The following is a 16640-nucleotide window of genomic DNA, read 5'->3' as shown; positions in this document are numbered from 1 at the left end:
GAGAACACATGTGTGTACACATGCATATATTTCAACAAAATACAAGAATTCATCTGTATTCCATCTTTTCTTTATCAAACTTTTTACAAAGTATGTCTTATTTTTTCTGTGTTATTCCTTCCACTGCTATTATTCAACATTCCTTCAGGCAATATAATTTGTCCTTCATTGATGATTACACTCTGCATTGGAGAGTACAAATTTCTGATACTTTGAGTTCTGCCAAGGTCAATATATAAATCAAAACACAATAGCCTATTATCACTATCCTGATTATCATTATAAAACATATCTTATTTCTATCACACCTGTTGTTAATAATTATTGTTTCAAAACTAGGATTTTATGGGAAGAAATAACACAATAGAAGACTTAGACAAGCTCTAAGGATCTTTTATACTTGAACAATATTACATGTAAGCAAATATATATCAATACATATGGTATTTTTTGTAATTTATATATTCATGTAAATTTTAGAAAATTTTAATTCTGACCTCAAACATACTCCTTACCACTAAAATAAGTTGAAAAATATTAACAAATGTTAAATTTTTTCCTGAAAAATGACAGTTTAGACATTATAGAGCTAATATCATATTAATATGATAAAAATGGACTAGAGGCAGGTGTAGTGACCCCTGATGGCTACGACAGGAAGCAAAGTAAAAAAGGGATTTAACAAGTAATCTCCCTCGAGCTTCCAGAATGTTCGAGAACTTTCTGGAAGCTTCCAGTTTATGTGGAAGTCAGGGACTTCCGGTCCATCCCTTACGTAAAGGAAAGAAATTCTAAATTTGTACCACTCCATGTCTGTCTAGCCTTAGGCTGGCATTGAGTCAAGCCACTGCACTTTACGCCCGCTCATGCACATGCTCGCCCTACTTGGAGACATGTGACTGCAAACAGAACATATTCTTGTAATGTTATAAGCTTTCCTTCAATTAACCTTGTATGTTAACACATTACCTCCAGCAATAAAAGTTATGACTTATTACAAGCATCTCGTGAATTTCTATTTTCTCGTTGTGAACGAGATGATGACCCTCTTTCTCTCATACCAACTAAATTATAGTGTCATTAAGCCAACGTTACCACCAAAAATGGATAACCCTGCCTCTAGCCCAGTTTTTACTATCACAATCCAACATTATGTCCATGGAAAACACAATTCACTTTCAATAGCCCAGTCTAAATACTGTATTTTCCTGTATACAACTCAAACTTTTCAGACCAAAATTTACACCCTTCAAAAAAGGTAGGTTAACTTGTACACTAAGATAGATTTGGATGACCAAAATTTCCATATGAAACGCAGCAGGATTTGGAAATACGATGACAATGTTTATACTTCATAATACATCAAATTGTATGCCAGAAAATGTGGTAGACACTTCATTAAATAACTTATCAGTGCATTGTTATTTTGCATTACCAGACACAAATCCTTCTATAAGCATAGCTGAGAAGTGCAAATGCCAACAAGCTGACTATATTGAGATATGCTATGAAAGTCTCAGTTTTAGAATAAGTACACCACATCCTTGTGTACTATAAAAAATGATTAAAAGAGAACAAAAGATGGCAACAAGAAGGGCATCCAACTATAAAACAGAAAACCTGTCTAATCCATGCCAACCAGGAAAATCATCATCATCATCATCATTTAATGTCCATTTTTCATGCTTGCATGGGTTGGACAGTTTTGATGGGAGCTGGCCAGCCAGAGAGTTGCCCAAGCTCCAATTCTCTGTTTTGGCACTGTTTCTTCAGCTGAATGCCCCTCTTAATGCCAACCACTTTACAAAGTGTATTGGGTCCTTAGCATGGGTGCTTTTTACCTGGCACCAGCACAGGTGCTCTTATGTGACACCAGCACGTGGATGTAAAATGATTATAATGATGATAAATGATGACAATGTCTTTAATGAGCAGTGCCTTAACAACCTTCCAAATAACAGGTTAAAAAAGGTAGTACCCAACCACAAGGTAGGCCTCTGGCCCATCAGTCAAGAAGTTCCCCTTTAGGTCAGTCCCCAATCTATGGCTAGCTTGCCAGGCCTCTTGTGACTTTACCATATTACTCATTTTTGCAAGCTGAATGAACTAGAACATGAAATGAAGTGTTTTGCTCAAGAAGACAATGCATTGCCCAGTCCAAGGATCAAAACCACAATTTTACAATTATCACCTGACTGGTGCCATGCTGGTGGCATGTAAAAAGCACCATTCAAGCATGGTTGATGCCAGTGCCGCCTGACTGGCTCCCATGTTGGTGGCATGTAAAAAGCACCATTCAAACATGGTCGATGCACCAGCTGACTGGCCCTCGTGCCGGTGGCATGTAAAAAACACCCACTACACCCTTGGAGTGGTTGGCATTAGGAAGGGCATCCAGCTGTAGAAACTTTGCCAGATCAGATTGGAGCCTGGTGCAGCCTTCTGGCTTGCCAGCCCTCAGTCAAACCGCCCAACCCATGCCAACGTGGAAAGCAGATGTTAAACAATGATGATGATGATGATTAGTCCAACACCCTAATCAATAAGCTCAGTACCTCTGCTCCTACATTACAGAACACCTCAGTTTCCAACAAACTTTGAATTCATCCTACTACCAAAAGAGAAGAAAAGATGAAGGAGTTATAGAAATAATTAACCTTGTTTTATTTACTCTTTACTTGTTTCAGTCATTTGACTGCGGCCATGCTGGAGCACTGCGTTTAGTCGAGCAAGTTGACCCCAGGACTTATTCTTTGTAAGCCTAGTACTTATTCTATCAGTCTCTTTTGCTGAACTGCTAAGTTATGGGGACATAAACACACCGCCATCGGTTGTCAAGCGATGTTGGGAGAACAATCACAGACACACAAACACACACACACATATACATATATGTATACATACACATATATACGACAGGCTTCTTTCAGTTTCCGTCTACCAAATCTACTCACAATGCTTTGGTCGGCCCGAGGCTATAGTAGAAGACACTTGCCCAAGGAACCATGTGGTTGTTAGGGAAGCTACTTACCACACAGCCACTCCTGCGCCTATATTTCTCAACTGTTCACACAATTTCAGTTTTTTTTTATACAGGAGATAACAATCTACCCTATCACCAACACTTTTGCCAGTATAGGCCAGGATAGAAATTACCAGCCTTTGACTGGTTGTCAACTACCCTTACTGACCATCAGGCAGATTGTCCACTACTCTAACAACCTGACCCATCTTCTTTCTCTGTCTCTCCCTCCCTCTCTCTCTCTCTTTCTCTTTCTGACTTGATTGCTTCAATGATTGGAATCTTGTTCTAATACATTGAATAATCTACACTTATTGTTCTTGTAAAACGCAGTGATACTCTTATGTAAACAATCAAATAGTATTATTAACGATGTGTATGTATGTGTGCATGAGAGAGAGACAGACAGACACAGACAGACTGACAGCGAGTGCATGTGTGTAGACCTGTATATGTTTGAACAAAACACTGGAATTCATCTTTATTCTCTTTTTTCTCTCTCAATCTTGTCATTATATCTTTCAACAAACTTTTTTTTCTTGTTTTTGCTTTGTTTTTTCTACATGTAGTTATTCCTTCCATTGCTATCATTCAAACATTTTTTCATGTAATCTAATCTGTCTTTCATTGATGATTATATTCTACTTTGAAGCGTACAAACATCTGATACTTTGAGATCTATGATGCTCAATATATTAATCATGGCCTATAAAAATTCATCATAATCACCATAATCATAATGGTGATTATGATGGTTCATCATAATCACCATTATTTTCTATGTCCATAGTATCTACTGGTAATAATTACTAATGTATTGTGTAGTACTGAGAAAAAAAAAAGATCTTGACAGAGTATGAGAGAAATGGTATGAACATGAATTATTATGAATTTGAATCAAGTAACCACAGAAGACACATGTAATGTCAATATTGTAATCATTTTCAAGTTCCGCCAAGGTCAACTTTGCCTTACATCATTTGGGGGGGGAAGTCAATAAAATAAGTACCAGTTAAGCATTGGGGGTCGATATAATCAACATAACCCCTTCCAAAAATTGCTGGCCTTGTGCCAAAATTTGAAACTAATATTGTAATTATTTTATTGACCTTGGTTGAATAAAAGACAAAAGTTAACCATAGTATGGTTTGAACACAGAACAAAGAACTAGATGTATTTACTCCAATATTCTGCTGCTTCACTGCCATTTTAACTTATTTATTCTTTATTTTTGTTCCATGTTGTACTGAATATTGGTTTCAAAGTTTAGCACAAGATCAGTAATTTCAGGGGTGGAGACTAGTCAATTACATCAATCCTAGCCCTCAACTAGTACTCAGTTTATCAACCTCAAAAGGATGAAAGGCAAAATTTTTCATCCTTTCTAATTATTATTATTATTATCATCATTATTATAATTTGTTCTGGCTCTTTATCTTCTGAATTCAATTTCATTGTTTGTCCTGTCAAGATCAATACAATAAACAATCAGTCAAGTACGATGGCCAATGACTAACATCCTCCTCCTAAAATTGCTGGCCTTGTACTTCAATAAGAAAATTATTATTATTATTATTATTATTATTATTATTATTAAGGCAGTGAGCTGCCAGAATCGTTAGCAACCGCGTGAAATTCTTAGCAGTATTTCATCCATCTTTACCTTGTGAGCTCAAATTCCGAGGTCGACTTCGCCTTTCATCATTTTGGAGTCAATCAATTAAGCATCCCCCAAAATTTCAGGCCTTGCGTCTTTCGTAGAAAGGATTATTATTATTATTGTTATTATTAAGGTAGCAAGCTGGCAGAATTGTTAACACACTAGACAAAATGCTTAATGGTATCTGACCCATTGCTGCGTTCTGAGTTCAAATTCCTCCAAGGTCGACTTTGCTTTTCTTCCTTTCAGGGTCAATAAATTAAGTACCAGTTGTGCACTAGGGTCGATGTAATCATCTAGTCCCCTCCTCCACAATTTCCCACTTTGTGCCTATAGTAGAAAAGATTATCATTATTATTACTTTTTGCAACCCATGTTAGCATGAAAAACAGATGTTAGATGATGATGATATATTTCAAATCTTCCCAATTTTATGCAATTTTGTACATTCTTTGAGTGATTTCTTAAATCATCCAGTAATAATCAAACAAGTAGGTGACTCATGTTTTGAATAGGTCTGCAAATATGTCATTCGGGTAAATTAACCAATTCACAATACTATCACTGACAAAAATCTGATGCAACAAGCTTCAAAAAGCAAGTTTGACCTTCATAGTAAAAATCTGTCCTAGTTAGGTAAACAAATAAAAGATAGTGCTTGAGTATTTAAGGTAAATGACTAACAATACTGCATCATTAATTAAAGTAACCAACCATTATATAGATTCATTAAACAAAATATATTAGCATTTTCAATACATGAGACTGATAGGTAATACCACCATGTTACAATTGCATGCTAAACAAAAGCATTCAGCTAACCAGTTTCACAAATAGATACAGATCTCTATTCATAGAAACTTCAAACTCATGTTTGTATAGCAAAGTAGATAATATAATGCTCAAGAGTATATAAAGAGACAGAAGAAAAATATCATGGTACCCACTACTAACACTGAGCAGCTTGGAAAAGAGAGTTAAGTAAATTCTAATGAGTTCAGAGTATGAAAAAACTAGTTGCTGCTTCAATCGTCATTCCAGGTTACTGAAAAGGTCATATGATGACTTAATATCACAGTGAGATTAAATATATATGAATATGATTCCATATATATATATATTTAGTTATGCATGCTAAATATACATATTTGTAATCTAAATAAACTATTGAAAAAAGGTATTTTTTTTAAACTATGAAACAGGATGTCTGGTAAACAAAAATGTTTCAAATGTATGGTTGGGCAACATACAAAGAAACAGAGAATAACATTTAACCAATCAGAAGCTGCCAGAAGGAACAATATCTACCAAAGGAATCAGAATAAATTATAATAGTGCATATGAATTTAATTAGTAATCATAAGACTTCTCCAATATAATTAAGTCTGAATGGTTTTACATGATGATGATGATGACAACGACGGCAAGAATGATGATGACAACAATGACAATGATGATGACAAAGAAAATACTACTGTACTGAGAAAAAAAGTCGATTAAAGAGGATACAAGTGATGTGGAAGACAAAAACCACTGGATTATAATTTGTACATACAAAAGATGCAAACAGATTTTTAATTTCAAGGTGATTGGAGGATTATGTTATAATTATTCTCTGGTATTATAAACTATCATGTTAAACTGCAAACTGAAAATAATTCGTAAAATGAAATTCAGATTGCCAATACTATAAACAAAATTCATAGTATCACTACCATCTTTGCATGACTTTCGCAATATTCTCTGACTTGAACATTTTTCATTTCTAGTTGATTTTATTTTCGGAGTATATGAACAACTGGACAATCTTCCAAGAGAGACATTGCCAAAATATGTTGCCCTTGATTCCCAGCAGTGCTTTGTGTCTTTGAGCAAAGCACTTTATTTCACATTGCTCCAATCCACTCAGCTGACAAAAATGAGTTGTACCTGTATTTCAATGAGCCAGCCTTGTAACATTCTCAGTCACACTAAATCTCCCCGAGATCAATGTTAAGGGTACGCATGTCAGTGTGCTCAACCACTTGCACATTAGTTTCACAAGCAGACTGTTCCATTGATAGGATCAACTGGTACCCTCATCATCATCATAACCAACAGAGTGCCTTGTTATACTGCCCTCAATTGTGATATGGCATTATTTTATGACAAAGAGAATCACACTGACATTGAATTAACAGTTGTAATGTTTAACAGGAATGGTATAAGTAATGTTCAGAGCACTAATAGCTAACAATATATTTGTGGCACATTTGCAAGCTATACCAGATATTCAGTTTGCCCACGGAAATTCTGTTGGGCATGGCTTGAGTCTACAAGTTAGAGACATTACATGAAGATAGTTTGTTAGAAAAATTTGTGTGGAAGTACCAAGCAGTCAGATGAATATAGCAGTTATTAAACAGATGGAATTTCTAACTAGTTACTGTGTGATGGTCCATATGTATGATGTAACTAAGGTGGTAAGCTGGCTGAATCATTAGTATGCTGGACAAACTGCTTAGTACCATTTTTTCAGGCTTTACGTTCATTCTGAGTTCAAATGCCACCAAAGTTAATTTTGCCTTTCATCCTTTCAAGGTCAATTAAGTACCTGTTGGACACTAGGGTTGATATAATCAAGAGGCTCACTCACCCCAAATTTCAAGCTTTGTGCCTATAGTGGAATGAATATTTATGATGCAACTATCCATCTCAGAGTCCCAGCTAAACAGCTGTCTGAGGAAGAAAACAATTGTCACATGCAAAAAGAGGTATTTGGATATGTTGCCATGAAGGTATTTCATCTCGTATGGAAATGGATGGTAACTGGAATGTTGGTAATCCTTGATACAGACACTCTAAGACAATTGGGACTGGTTATTGTCAAGTGAATTGATTACACCAGAAACAAAAACTACTTCAATGATGCTGAGACAGCAAAGAATGGAGCCGAGTCAAGCAGCAATCAGACAAGGAGTTCATCTTAAATAACCTAAAGAACTGCAGTATAAAGATATTTGCCTGGAAATGGAAACCTTATTACAAGAAATTATAAATACCATCTTACAGTGTGAATCTGCAGGTAGAGACATAATTCCACAAAGCTGATCAATAATAAATCTATGGAAGTTGGTTGCAATTATGCTTAGGATACAAAATAGAAACCATTCTCTTAAATATTTTGTTGAGGTCACTAACAATCTAAACTAGTTTGATAAGAACAATACTTTACTGAAAAGACTGCAACAGTAGACATCAAGAAAACCAATGTGGCAACTAATAAGTATAAAAAGTTTGTTGAGTGGAATGAAGTATTTTGCTGTGAGGAAGAAATCCTTCATTGTAAGCCAAATCTTTTGTTGGAAACATGAAATGACAAAATATTTCATCTCTTCTCAGTGAAGTGTTTTGTCTAAAACATTAGACCACTTTTGTTCCACATGGTGAACTGTTTTATTCCTCCTTGAGAACATTTTTGTGTTTCAGCAGAACAATGGCAAAATAACATCATCTTGCCTTACACAAAGTCTATACATAGGCGCAGGAGTGGCTGTGTGGTAAGTAGCTTGCTTACGAACCACATGGTTCTGGGTTCAGTCCCACTGCATGACACCTTGGACAAATGTCTTCTACTATAGCCTCGGGCCAACCAAAGCCTTGTGAGTAGATTTGGTAGATGGAAGCTGAAAGAAGCCCATCGTATATATGTATATATATATATGTATGTGTGTGTCTATATTTGTCCCCCCGCCCCGACATCACTTGACAACCGATGCTGGTGTGTTTACGTCTCCGTAACTTAGCGGTTCAGCAAAAGAGACCAATAGAATAAGTACTAGGCTTACAAAGAATAACACAGTTCTATATTTAAGAGATGAGGAATTATGTACATAATTTACAAACAAGATGAGGATAATCATCATCATCATCATCATCGTTTAACGTCCGCTTTCCATGCTAGCATGGGTTGGACGATTTGACTGAGGACTGGTGAAACCGGATGGCAACACCAGGCTCCAGTCTGATTTGGCAGAGTTTCTACAGCTGGATGCCCTTCCTAACGCCAACCACTCAGAGAGTGTAGTGGGTGCTTTTACGTGTCACCCGCGTCAAATGTAAACAATGTAAATAACATTACAAAGAATAAGTCCTGGAGTCGATTTGCTCGACTAAAGGCGGTGCTCCAGCATGGCCACAGTCAAATGACGGAAACAAGTAAAAGAATAAAAGAATAACTCCATATTGAAATTTTTCAGCTGCATCAAAGACTCAAGTTTGATAAATATTATTCAACAAAGACAAATTATGGACTGGCCACAGAACCAAATATAATATCAAAGAACTTCAGGGTACTTTTGTTTCTATACCCCACCAAAAATGCTCATAAACATGCAGTGGTGCTTCTTCAGTGTACAGTAACCCAAATTCTAACCTGTAATTCTTAACTCTAACCCAGATCAGGTAATTTGACAACATAGGCTGTATCAGCTACAGGATACTGTGGTAGGCCTCATGCTAAAGAAGCACCGATTAGCACTATAAAAGTAAAAGTATTAAAATGAACAATTTCGAGGGAGTCCACCAGCTGTACTGAGGTTCTACTGCTAATGTCAGAGAGGAAGCTATATTAGTAGCAAGTCTATTGGCTGTTATCTCATCACAGGATGGTTCAACAACATATGCAGTTACACCGAATGGCATAATGCCAGGTAGGATTGGGGGAAAAAATGCAGTATTGTCAAACAGAGTAAGCTGAACAATTTTAAATATACAGCTGCAGAAAGCTAAAATGAGAGCTTCTATGTGATTGCTTGACCTACAAGAAATAGTAGCCAAATCAACCCCATACCACATATGATACAATATAGTCACTAATTCCCTAGAGAACACGGGATGAGAACAGATACAATGCTTCTGATCATAGGTTTGTTCAATCAAAGCTGACCTGAGTTTAAACAACAAATGAAAATTATAACAGCACAGTAGAGGGAAAATACCACAAGAAAGTGTTTGGAAAACTAAATACACATCACCAAGGTCACATTTGTAAATAATATAATGAGTTCACTAGTTAGAGTGAAAGAAAAAAATCCACTTCCATCCCCTGCATTGCTTTTATTCTCCAAAATGTTCAATCAACTGATTTTATATGAATTATTGCTCCAGTTTGTACTCTCTTACTCTTTTACTTGTTTCAGTCATTTGACTGCAGCCATGCTGGAGCACCGCCTTTAGTCGAGCAAATCGACCCCAGGACCTATTCTTTGGAAGCCTAGTACTTATTCTATCAGTCTCTTTTGCCGAACCGCTAAGTTATGGGGACGTAAACACACCACCATCGGTTGCCCAGCATTGGTGGGGGGACAAACACACACACACACACACATATATATATATGACGGGCTTCTTTCAGTTTCCGTCTACCAAATCCACTCACAAGGCTTTGGTCGGCCCGAGGCTATAGTAGTAGATACTTGCTCAAGGTACCACGCAGTGGGGCTGAACCCAGAACCATGTGGTTGGTAAGCAAGCTACTTACCACACAGCCACTCCTGCGCCTACTGTTTTTTTTTTACATTTCAAACACCTATGGAGAAACTTTTTATCTACTAATTGCATGGATAATCGCAATCACAATTTATAACATCCAGATATGTGTTAGGTTAGGCTGATCAACTCATAACAGGGTGTGGAAGCATTTGCAACACCTGCTGAATGAAACTAGAGTTGAGTAAGATGAAGCACCAAGTGCAGCTGCATTGTTTTTGTTTGTATGTTTGTTTGCTTTTTGTTGTTGTTTTTTTATTAACCAGACTCTTCCTTTTGTTGATTCTAATATTTCAAAAACATAAAAAGTAGTTTGAAGACAAGGTAATTGGATAAGCTGTTTGAGTTTGAACAAACTAAGCAGGGTAGTGTTGTTTCTTTTGATAAATGCTATAAGGCCTCTCAGTATTAATGAGACGTTTTTGAAGACGGTTTTATCAATTTGCTGTTGGTTAGATACAGTTGTTAAAAGTAGATATATTTTTTATATAAACAATGTTAAATCTCTGAACGAGGTATTATTATATAGTTTAGTTCTGTAAAAAGGAATAGATTCGGTGAAAGAATAATTTTTCCGAGAAATAAAGGAAGATCGATTCTAAACAGAAATTAAAATTTTACTAGAAAAAAGAAGTATCATATAATTGAATGTATATCTTCATATTACCAATGACCAAAGTATTTTCAAAGACAATAATGACATGCTACATACCATTCCGTACATGAGTTAAATTAAAAGACAAATAAACGTTCAAGGAGACTAGCGATGTTATATGTCCTTTCGTAATCAATATGTGTTAGTCGATAACAACATATCAGATATTGAATAATATGGCTATTTATCGAGCAAATACCAATCAGTCCGAAAGATAAACTATTTCTACTTCGGGTGTTGTTTTTTCTCGATGTGTGTGTGTGTGGGGCAGTCAGTCAATCAAGTAAATTCATTAGATTAAGAGAACAGTGTTAAAAATAGTTTTTCGTTTGTCCCTTTTTCTACATATCCATCCTACACAATATCTATGAAAATCGAAACACAAATTCGATAACTGAATAAAAAGACGAGTTAAGAATATGAAGCAACGAAATCCTGTTCATTCATGATACACCGAGAAAGAAGTTATTTAGGAATATAAAGAAATACCCCTAAAATATTAAATATTCTGTGAACGATGTGCAAATAATATAATAAACTGATTTACTATTACGAGAATAAGTCATATACTTCCTTTTTTTTTTATTTGAATACTTAGGCAAGACTTATCTTACGAAACTATGGCAAATACTTTATTTTCAAATGTCACCCCCCCCCCCACATACAGCTGATTCCAATATTGGACATCATACTAAACGTAAACATTTGGTGTTACATTAAATAGAGCATGAATTAAATCTATCAAGCATAAAATAAACACGATACTTTGTAAACACGTTTCCTTAAAAACACACATAGATCAACATATGACAAAACTATTTATATGACTTGATTGCTACATATCAATCTAGTGTGCATATTTATAGAATTTTTTCATATATTTTTCTTTGGCACGAATAAAACATAGACAGAGAGAGTAGAGACATGCAAATAAAGAATACGGTTCATTTAACTTTTATTGAACCGAGATGCAAAAGAGTAACACAACTGGTCTTTCACCCCCATCACAATTATATGTAATGTTGTGTTTGTAACACTGAAATTTATCTGTATATCAGTCAGGAACAAAATATAATACAAGATTTTTTTTTATTCTTTACAAACAATACACAATGCTTCAAGCGAACTACAATACTCTCCTACACACACACACACACATATATATATATATATATATATATATATATATATATAATATATATGATATATATATATAAAATATATTTATATATATATTTATGTTTATATATATATTTATGTTTATATATATATTTATATTTATATATTTATATTTATATATTATTTTGTTTAAAAGAGTTCCAACTCTGTCTGTTTTTTATGTTTTATTTATATTCTTGTAAAATTAATGTGGGATATAGAATATGGAATATACAATATATAATATAAAAATGGATGGTACAATGAAATAAAGTATTGAATGTCTTATTGAATATATGGAATATGTCTTATTGAATAGATGAAATATTGAGTGTTCAATATAAAGGATTAAATATATATTCAATAAGACATTCAAGACTTTATTTCATTGTACCATCCATTTTTATATTATATATTCCATATTCCACATTAATTTTACAAGAATATAAATAAAACATAAAAAACAGACAGAGTTGGAACTCTTTTAAACAAAATAATATATTCCTCTATACACAATCATACAAAACCCCTTTTTTTGTATCTATTTTTACTCACACACACATATATATATATATATATATATATATATATATATATATATATATATATATATATATAATATATATATATATTTAACCTACAAGAATAGGTGCAAGCGCTAATATTTGTAAAACATATCACATATTAATAAAAATCTGTAAATGTACAACCATCCAGATATCTGAGTACCTTATTTTTTCCAATATGTAATTCCTGTACATATTAGAAAAAATAATCAGAGATCTGGATGGTTGTACATTTACAGATTTTTATTAATACAGATTTTATTAATATGTCACATGTTTTTATAAATCATATATTAGCGCTTGCATCTACTTTAATAGATTCTTCAGATTTAAATTTTTTGAAAGGATTTGTCTCATTTTATAGTATTATTGAATGTGTAGGGGTGGAGAGAGAGAGAGAGGAGGGAGAAAAAGTATATATACGTATATATAAGCACGACCTTCGAACTTTAGGCCTCTTCGGGGCAATGACTAGTGACTAGTGACCGGGAAATATGCAGTACGTGAGAAGACCGTGCAAGGCAAGTGAGAGCATAATCTGTGACCTCTGCCAGACGTGTAGCCAGCTCACTAATCCGTATCTTTACTTCACTGGACACTGAAAACCCTGCTTGCGAAGACCTGTTGAGGCAAGATATATATATATATATATATATATATATATATATATATATATATATATATATCAAATCAAATGCGCCCTTTTAAAGCCTAGCCAGGCTGATGGGCCCGGTGGCACGTAAAAGCATCCACTTCACGCTCTGTGTGGTTGGCGTTAGGAAGGGCATCCAGCTGTAGAAACTCAGCGAAATCAGATTGGAGCCTGGTGTAGCCATCTGGTTTCACCAGTCCTCAGTCAAATCGTCCAACCCATGCTAGCATGGAAAGCGGACGTTAAACGATGATGATATATATATATATATATATATATATATATATATATAGAGAGAGAGAGAGAGAGAGAGAGAGAGAGAGAGGGAGAACTCTTTAACTTGTTTCAACTTTAAAGCTGCAGTCACGCTGAGGCGCTACCGTCATAAATATTTGTTTATGTGTATTTGTTTATATATTTATTCGGCAAGATTCTTGTGCCTGTGTTTAATTGATAAAATATGAGCATTCTCATGTATAACAATATATATATATCAAAAGTGGGGAAGGCCAGTTTATGGAATTACCCACCCATAAAGAGTTTAAGCTTTATGACGTGTACCACACACACACATGTGTGTGTGTACATATATATATATATATATATATATATATATATATATATACATGCGCAGGAGTGGGCAAGTGTCTCCTACTCTAGCCTAGTGCTGACCAAAGCCTTGTGAATGGATTTGTTAGACGGAAACTGAAAGAAGCCCGCCGTATATATGTGTGTGTGTGTATTTGTGTGTCTGTGTTAGTCCCCCCACCACCACTACCATCGCTTGACAACCGATGGTGTGTTTACGTCCCCGTAACTTAGAGGTTCGGCGAAAGTGACCGATAGAATAAGTAGTAGGCTTACAAAGAATAAGTCTTGGGGTCGATTTGTTTGAATAAATGACTGAAACAAGAATGAATATATATATATATATATATATATATATACATATATATATACATATATATATATATATATAGAGAGAGAGAGAGAGAGAGAAAGAGGGGTGGATGTATGGATGGATGTGAGTATGATGGCTTTATTGCTGTATTCTATGGAAGTTCTGATACTCAATAATTATAAGTTCCAAAAAATTTCACTGACAAATTCAACGATATACCAACTATTTGCCGAAAAGAAATTAAAAACAATCGCAAAGAGAAGGACACTGGCATATTGTGCTTTGTTTTGTCTGTGTATATATGCGATGATGGAAATATCTTATATAATGTGTGTGTGTGTGTGTGTGTGAGAGTAATTCGTATCACCACTATTGATTGATATAATTTTCGAAATCATATCAATCAAGGTAGTGAAGATAAGAAAAAAAGGATAATCGATGAATTAAGTGGATGTTATTTTACTATAACGGTATTATAATGTTTAGTCACTAATTAATAACGCAAATAATGCAATTAAAATTATCACAAAATTGAAATTGCAGGCAAAAATAATAAAATATAGACCACCCGTACACTAAGGGAAAACAAAAAAAAAACATAAGAATATTGATGATAAACAGTAACTGATTTTTTTTTTCTTAAGAAAAGTAAAATACATGCAACATTTCAAATATATAAACTTGCGCAGGTATAGACGAATAGAATATTGAAATTACCGCAACGTCAGCCGACTTGCATGTTATAAAACAAATGGTGTGGTGACAACAGATCTTTGGCAATCCAAGAAGTGTGGTTAAAAAATATATAAATAGTAATATAAACTGGTAATGTGATCGTCTACTGTATATAGTAGTTGTTAAAGGTGCAGGAGAGAGTCGGCAATGCGCCTTGCCTTCCACCGCCGCCAACGCCCACAGCATAGTAGTGGGAGGAAGGCCAATACGCGCGCACTGATTGGTAAAATTAAGATAAAAGTCGACGCTAAATATTCTTTATAATCGAATATTCACGGCATGTTAACTACCCGTTATCAGTCGCTAGTTTGCTTCCGATTTCATTATAATTTTTTTTCTTCCCGTTTCCCTCTTTCCCATCACCTATTGCCTCTGTCTTCAATAAAAGTATAGTCTCTATTATGCACCTTCAGGTGACCTATTCCATGTGTTCTGTACTAATACATTTTCTCTTACTTTCACTGTTACATAATTCTACTTTCACTGATGAGTGTAGAACTATTTTTATTTTGATCTGTTTGAACTCTTATCGACGCTCGTTAGAAATTATTTGTTAATTACCACTGACTTTAAATTTTCTATTCAAATATTATTTCTTCTTCCTCGTGTTTTCTACATCTTCCTCTCGCTTACTCTTACCCTTTCTCGCGCGCTTTTATTCATCATCCTGACTTTTTTCTGCTTTTCTCTGCATCTGTCTCTATCTACCCATCTATAACTTTGTCTCAGCTGCTATTTTTATTTATAATCAATCAAAAGTAATAATAAAATAAGTAAATATTTATTTCTAATTATAGACACGCGGTCTCAAATTTAATAGGAGAATATAGTCGATTAAATCAAACCCAGTACTCGATTGATTATTCATGTTAACGGCCCCGAAGGGATTAATTGCTAAGTTAATTTCGACAGAATTTGAACCCAGACTATATATGAACACAAACAAAATAACAACAATCATTTGATTTAAACAATCGAATATGGGAGGAAGGACACATGCAATTCGACATTATTTTATCCAGCACAGAATATACAAAGATGATTTTAATGAAATATATTAATAATTTCGATATCAGTTATTAAAAAAAAATATGAAAAAGTAAAACTTACAACACAACTAAAATATTAATTTATATGTACCAAAATTAACTAATCGTTCATCTGGATGGCACACTTACAGATTATATAATTGATGCCAAAAGTGATCGAGTATCACAAGAATTATTGTTTGTTTGTTTTTTAATCAATATATATTCCATGTTATAGTACTACATCACACTGCCTTTATATAAACAATAATGACAATACAAACCTGTAAAGATTTCAGTACTATATCAAATTGTTAAAAACAAATTTCTACATGTGATATAATGTTGTTGTTACACAAGTTACCGTGACGTCATAATTTACGTTTGAAACACTATTTACTTCGGCTAGACATCAGATATAGAGAGAGAGCTAATAAATGGTTTTCATTGGTACGTTTTATGTAATAATTCTGTTTCATTGGGTGCTTTATAAAGCAATTTTACTATAATGGACTAGGAGCGGATGTCGAGAGAATGCTATAGCTACCACTATTACAACTACCATTGGAATATAAGTATGTAGGAGGACAATGGAGTGGTGCATAACTTCTATTGATACTATATTATTGCTACTAATTCTCAAATATTCCCAATCTTCACCAGCTTTTTTTCCTTTTTTATTGTTCCGCACTCTATTTTCCCTCGATACCATGTTCATAAGACTGACACACTGC

At 34.4% G+C, this 16640-nt stretch overlaps 1 protein-coding gene across 4 annotated transcripts in view; it reads right to left on the bottom strand.

Moving 5' to 3' along the window:
* LOC106871486 (phosphorylase b kinase gamma catalytic chain, skeletal muscle/heart isoform) overlaps positions 1-16281 on the bottom strand; it is an 84715-nt gene extending 68434 nt beyond the window's left edge. The window contains exon 1 of one of the 4 annotated variants that reach the window (XM_089353802.1): positions 15989-16281. The gene's annotated coding sequence lies outside the window, so the exon portion shown is untranslated. Of the gene's footprint in view, positions 1-10923; positions 11214-14860; positions 14936-15988 lie in introns of those variants that run through there. The other 3 variants (XM_014917967.3, XM_014917966.3, XM_014917968.3) reach the window with 3 other exon arrangements.
* Between the last annotated feature and the right edge of the window lie 359 nt (positions 16282-16640).

Source organism: Octopus bimaculoides, chromosome 6 (assembly GCF_046866305.1).
Source record: "Octopus bimaculoides isolate indiv1 chromosome 6, ASM4686630v1, whole genome shotgun sequence".
In the NCBI taxonomy this organism is placed as follows: domain Eukaryota; kingdom Metazoa; phylum Mollusca; class Cephalopoda; order Octopoda; family Octopodidae; genus Octopus; species Octopus bimaculoides.
The sequence above is the reverse complement of the archived record's forward strand: the minus strand, read 5'-3'. Positions and strand labels throughout refer to the sequence as shown.